The sequence below is a fragment of the Malus sylvestris genome, chromosome 5 (genome assembly GCF_916048215.2).
Source record: "Malus sylvestris chromosome 5, drMalSylv7.2, whole genome shotgun sequence".
Classification (NCBI taxonomy): Eukaryota; Viridiplantae; Streptophyta; class Magnoliopsida; order Rosales; family Rosaceae; genus Malus; species Malus sylvestris.
Window position 1 is genome coordinate 1,487,677 of NC_062264.1, and position 7,529 is coordinate 1,495,205.

The following is a 7,529-nucleotide window of genomic DNA, read 5'->3' on the forward strand; positions in this document are numbered from 1 at the left end:
TTATTTAGTATTTATATTCAAATTAGTAGTAAAGGATCTTGTTTCTCATATGGGCTATATATTTGTTGCAGATACACGTCGAACGGACAGCGCCAAGAGTGAAGAGGTAGTGTTTTAAGTTGAAAACAATTAAGTTTAGGTTGGTTTGTTAAAGGATAAAGAGAGAAGGGTGGGAAGCACAGGAGTAGAACCTTGCAATGTTGATTGCATTGATGAAACTCGTGTTAAATCATGGTGGTCTGATTTGGTTATTTGTAATCAAGTCTAGACTGTGGTTTATAACTTGATATTACCCTATGTACTTGGGTCTAATTATTTTTTAAGATATACTTGTTAGCCTTATAAGGTTATACAATTAAAACACAATCGAATGAGTGATTAACCTAATTCCAACGGTGGCCATGGAAGTTGAACACGAAAACAGGTAGGGCACGGCAACACCAAGATCTTCTACAAACTCCTAGCCGAATACAACTACTCTATGAGAAGCATTATGTTGTGTGTTCTAGGGCTTATAAGGACCGGTGTTTTATATAAGCTAAAAGTTAGGGTTTCCATCCATAAAGGAAACCTAAACTTACTTTCTTAGCCTCCAAGTCAAGTATCATAATCATATTAAATTAAGGATTCCATCAATCCTATTTCCAATATAAGACACCTATATAGGATTGATATCTTTAAGAGATCAAATCACAATCAACATTATTCTCCAATATTACATTCCTATTACATGTAGTAGACCACATAAAGGTTGATTTATATTGGATAAATCCAACATTCTCCCACTTGGTCTACAAAATGTAATATTCATGTTTACACTTGAGATTGGAGACTAATGTCACTTTAGTGGCCTTGTAACAGTGATTACATTTCGTCCTTAATGCAATTTCGGTCAAATGCATTTCTTAACATAGAACTAACAAGGTTGTAGGATTGACACAACCCAGAACCTTCATAATCACACATGCTAAGATCCGCATTCACATGAAACACAAATTATGATCAAAAGATGAAACTTTAAATTAACCAAAATGTCTTACTTTATATCATCTCAGGTCCACCTTATTGTAACAAACAAGTTACACTTTATGCTTCTTCAAAGCCTTAAATCTGCTAATACAGATATCCTTCATATCTAATAAAACCACATTAACCTGCAGGTGTGATTACATCTCCAAAACAATCATACATCACTTTCATTAGATCAGTAACAATACAAACAATGTTGGTAGCCAACGAACACAACTGAAAATACCAAATAGGCACATGTCCAAGTAAAATATCCAAAAAACTTCATAAAACAAATTAATTCAACACTTGAGAGCAAGATGAATTAACATGTTTTGACACTGATCTATGCACCATACCAGTTACTTTCATAGTGATTTCCAACACATGTGGGCAATATGGAAATCCTCACAACTGGGGCAATGCACAAACCATGCCATGCCATTTAATATGCAATTTGATAACAACTTGATATCTAATATATATTTCATCAGATAAGTGACTAGCACACAAAAAATGTGACTTAATGAATCCAATTGGAGATTAAAATGAATATATGGATTCTATACATACCTTATAGGTCATCTGCAATTGTAAGGCATTACTAACACGAAACTAAAACTCCCACTGATCTGCAACATCATCACTTAATTTGCAAATCAATACTTAAATCATATTTTTGAAAATATGCCTTTGGGAATAGCCTTACTCAATCAATGAATGCGTATTACCTCAATGAAAGCATTCACTGATGTTCCACAAAAAACATGCATCCAACAACCATCTTATATGTATTAATAAGTCCACATTTGTGCTAAGTGCTTATGAGCCCCAAAATAAATGATTAACCGAGAAATCCAAATGATTGCAAGTAACAGAAAAATGTACGCATATACCAAGTATCCATTTGTGCAACTTAAACATATTATAGACATTTGAGTAACACAAATTAATGGAAGATAGAATAATGCTTTAATAGACTCATGCAAGTCCACTTAGTGCTCAAAATTTTAGAACAACTCCTACTAAGTTTTCAGAGTTTACACTTGCAAATAAGTTAATGAGTGTGAAGCCCAAATTTCGCTCACTAATTCTCCCACTTAGGAAAATACTCGTTAATATATTCTTTCAAAAATGTACCTAGAGAAAATTTCTTTATATTTTAGACATAATAAAATAGACATCACAACCAACATAAAGTTGTCAAACAGAATTTCAGAAATGAGTTACACTTACTTTAGAATTTATCATAATTAATTTACACGCTTGATTGCTACCAAATTTATACTGATCAAAATAGACATACTAATCTTCAAAAAATACAAATGCAGAGCCGTTTTGGGTCAAAATAGTAGTCCAAAGTCACGTCTCAAAAAGACCAACACAATCTGCCTGTAAAAAATGTCTACACGAGCATGGGTTACTAGTAAATTCACCATAATTAAAATCGACGGCACAAAATTGCGAAAATTTGCAGACACATATTAGACATCTATAAGTTAAACATATCCAAAATTCAGGTCATTTGGTGACCATTAGATGTGGCATTCACCCGATTTAAATCAAGACACGCAATCTGCAGAAAAAATTATGTGCATCTACCATGAATTTATGCATCCATAACAAATTCAATTTCATATCATTTCAATTTCAATGTCCAAAGGAAACTTTAGTAGTCAAATTTCATCATCTAAATTGACATCATAGTTCAAATTGAAAAGATTTACAAGCATAAGATTTAAACAATGTGTACCTTAGCAATCCTTGATTAACCTTCATGGGTCTAATACTTTGCATCAACAAGTCTCATGAAGAGACACAAAAATACGTCATGATGCAACCAATTTTCATGCCTTCAAACCACAACCTTTTATGGGGCTCATTGTGGAAATATTTGTAACTAATGGCATAAAACTTTATCCCAATAAACTTCATGAAACTAAATTAATTTTCACCTGTAGGCAAGAAAATTAACTAGTTTCTAGTACTAGAATGGACAATTATCAGACAACATGCATGGTGTCACTCCCTGACTGCATGCTATTGATTTTGGAGTTTGGATGTCAAAGCATGCATTCACATGAGTGTACCGAATGTGCTCATGCATTCCTTGTTAATCATAAGAGGATTACGTAGAATGGTAGAAAAACACGTCCTTAACTCGTGCATAACATGTGAACACTTATGTCACTAGGAGAAGTATTGTTTACATACAATGCTTTTCTCTCGTATAAATGGTTATGTTATTTGATGACAGCACAATGATAGGATGTTTGTTAGAGCAGTTCCACTAGAGGTGGAATTGACACACCCCGACCGAGATCAAGGCATGTTGGCCATCACGTGAGAGTGACGTAGCCATGTGCACAGTGCGGAAGCAATAATGATAGAAAATATAAGAACAATTAAAAACCGAAATACTAGAGTGCACTACTAAACAGGAAGTGATAGGAGTTAGTTACAACAGTAAACACTCATAATTAAAGCATAATAAGTCTAGGTGCAGTCCAGTAGGACAAGTACTAGTTATACAGTACCAGGAATTTCCTACTATTATTCAGATAGGTCAGAACTGCCGACGTCCTCAAGCCACCAACAGCAAACTTACTTAAAACTTGGAGGGGCGCAAAACAGAAAACGTGAGTGGGCAAAAACAAATGTTTTACAAAACCATTTCATTTATCAACATAACTAACCCCTCGCTGTAAAACATGTATAATTTTTCCCAGAATTAAGATATAAGCATATATATCATATATATATATATATATATATATATATATATATATATATCAATTTAATTCATGCTTCACATAATCATATTCATATATATGCCATGCCAAGATATAAGAGTAAGCAATTCAGGTAAGAATAATTTCATAGAAATGTAACATATATGCCGGAACCCCTGTGGTAGTCTGTACGGCTGAATTCATAGCTCAAAAGTCAATCTAGCCGGAGTCACTACAATGACCTATACGGCATTATACTACACAAGAGTCAGAACCAAATGAAAAGGTCTGTACGACAATACTGGTGTAATATATTTATGTTCAATACTACTCTCACATAATAGCTGGGCGATAAATCGCTAGTCACCTACGAGTCGAAACCATAAATAAGGTTTGTACGACAAGACTGTGCACCTAAATTGGATCCAATATGAGCATATGGTGCAGGAGGTGACATAATAAACAAGCATGTGCCATAACTATGGCTAAATCACAATCACCCTAAGTGCAGTTTTATGAGCTCAACATTATTCAATCACATATTGCATCATCGATGATTCACATAATCAAACACAACTTACCTGAGCTTACCTGAGCTTACCTGAGCGTCCACAGCACCACATTTGTATATATAAAGCATCACATACCAATTCATGTATGAATTATAAGCTTATATGCATGGTGTTTATGGCATACTATCATTTAAACATATATTTCTAGGAAAATATCAAGTATATAATATACTGAAAACCAAAAGCCCACTCACTGGTATGTCGACGGGTCGTAACCCCGAGTCGCCCGTGGATACGCTCGTCCTCGGAATAAGTCTCACCTATATGCGAATTAACTATAAAAACGTTATTTTAAAGAACATAGACAAAACTAGCTAATAACTTCTCATACATAGCTCAAATTGGGTATATGAATATACCACAGTGACCTACACAACCTCAGGATCATCCCCAAATTTTTAGATAAATTTTTGGAAGCTTCACGCACCCCCCCGCGTCGACAATGGCACGGCCAGACGCGCCCCCCATGCGCGGCCATGTGCCAGGCACACTGACAGCGTCAGTTAACGCTGTCAGGAATATTCCTGGAATATTCCGTTTATCCTAACAGTAACCATCCAAACTAACTAACGGCGTCAGCATATTCCGTCCAAACTGACGGAATATTCTGCCTTCGTCTCCGGCGAGTCGCTCGTCGCCGGAAAACTGGGTAAAACTTCAAAACCTTTGTTCTCACTCGATTCTTCACCAAAACTTATGAAATTTGAACCATTGGAAAGCTAACAACATGTAGAATCACGTTATACCATTTTTAAGCCTTTAAATCCACTATAATTTACCTGAGGAAGCTCGATAATCCGGTCAACTTTGAAAAACTTCGATCTCGGCCCTCCGACATCCAAACTCTTCCAACGAACTACCCCGAGCTTCCTTAGGACCTCCTTAAGCTCCCTATAAGCTTCAAATTCCCTGAAACAAGTAGTTTTACGTCCATGTGAACAGTGCATGAAACTTTATTTCTCGGGTTCTTGAGGTATCAAAAGTATCCTTACCTAAAATGGATATCAATCAACTCGTAACACCACGAGGAACACAATGGTGCACTCAAAATCTTCGATCTGCGAAGTTTGGGGTGTTCTTGCCCTTGTCCGTACATATAGCAAGGAGAGAAAGAGTGAAACCAAGAGAGAAAGAGTACGAGAGAGAAGAGAGAGAAAGGGTAGGGATGTGTGTGTGGTCCCAAAATGCACACCAATCACAACTAAGAGAACACTTAGTTCTAATTGGATCCACTAAAAGAGGAATATAGCTAATTGGTCCAAAATCTTAAGTTTAAACCACAACATCCCATAATAATTCTCAACGTCCAAGGATATTTAGGTAATTTCACACCGTCGATAACATAATTAACGTACATCTTCGGGACGGGCTATGACAGGAATAGCCCAGCACCCAGTCAAAAAACCAGATTGGCACCTTGTCAATTCACTCCAGCCCAGCAACTTGCCTGGCACCCAGCCCAAGCTAGTCTTTGGGCCAGCCCAAAATTGACTGACCAAGGAGCCGGGCTATTTGCCTGGCGTGTGCAGCTCACTCGCGAGTGGGCACGAGTAGGGGATAAGGGTGCAGGCAGTGGGGCCCGCTATAAACCCATTTGTGCTTCACCCGGAAGGAGGCGACGTTGCCCTCTCAATGTCGTTGGATTTCCAACAACTAGTTTTTGTAGACCGTTGGATTTCCAACGGTAAAAAAAAAAAAAAATTTGACTTTTAAAATGGACCATCCAATCACAGATCAATGGTCCACGTTTTTTTCACAAAAAATAAAAATAATAATAATAAAAGGCCCAACGGTCAGAATTATGACTGTTGGCCACGTGGCAACGCCTTGGCTCTTGGATTTGAATATTTTTCAAATCCAACGGTCCAGATTAATTAACTATATTAAAATTTATTAAAAATTATGAAAAAATACAAAAACATTATGAAAAAATACAAAAAAAAAATTTTTAAATGCAGAAAATTTTAAACAAAAATACAGAAAATTTTAAAAAATACAAAAAGATTTTTAAAAAATACAGAATTTTTTTTTAAAATTACAGAAAATTTAAAAAAAAATAAATTTTTTTTTATAAATACCTAACCCTCATCTTCCACCTTACACCACATTTCAATATTTTCTACACTTTCTACCAAAGCTTTCTTATACTTTTTGTGTGAACAAAAATACCAAAAAACTCATCCTTAATTTTTTTGTCCATATAAACCATACATCCCTACATCCATCTTCATCATTTTCAAATCTTGAGTTTTTTTTTACGATGTCTTCTTTAAGGAGAGTGCATAAACAATTTGTGGAGCAACATAAAAGATTGTTGGCACAACAAGAAGAATTGATCAATCTCGAGGAAGGTGGAGGTGGAGATAAGGCTTTCGCAATGGAGGAGGACTCGGATGATGACCATAGAAGGCAGAGGGCCTCACATTCCCGCCATGTCATGGAAGCTGTAGGTCAGCTAGCCAAACCCAAACGTGCTGCAAACTTCAATAGAAAAAGGGAAAGACGAGGTAAAGATCTCTTGGAAGATTATTTTATTCCCAACAGCGACTGCATGCACTGGACTTGGAAAAATTGTCCAAGTGCGTGGCAAGGAGCTTATGGCTACAGAAAATGAGCCAAAAGTATCATTTTGGAAGCAGTGGCTTCATTTGATACATGGATTTGGCATGTTTTTTTTGGTGTTCCAGGAGCTCAGAATGACCTAAATGTCCTTACTCAATCTCCAGTGTTCGACGATCTGCTGCAAGGAAAATCGCCGAAATGCACATATTGGGTTAATGGCACTAAATACGACGGACCATACTACCTTGCAGACAATATTTACCCAAGGTGGGCTACGTTTGTCAAAACAGTGCCACATCCACATACTGAAAAAGAAGAACACTTTGCAAAATGTCAAGAGGGGTGTAGGAAGGATGTGGAATGTTGTTTTGGCATCCTGCAAGCTCGTTGGGCGATTGTCAGAGCTGCAGCTAGAATGTTTGATGTTGAGGCTCTTCGATCCATCATGATAACGTGTATTATTCTCCACAACATGATTATGGAAGATAAGTATGATTATGATGTCGTCGATGAATATGAGCCGGATCCGATGAACAACTCAAGAACACGTATCTACTGTGCTCATGACCGGACCGAAGATCCCCTGCAACACGAGCAGTTGGAACGGGATGGACGATACAATGAATTGATCGTTCAGCGGTACACTGATATGCAA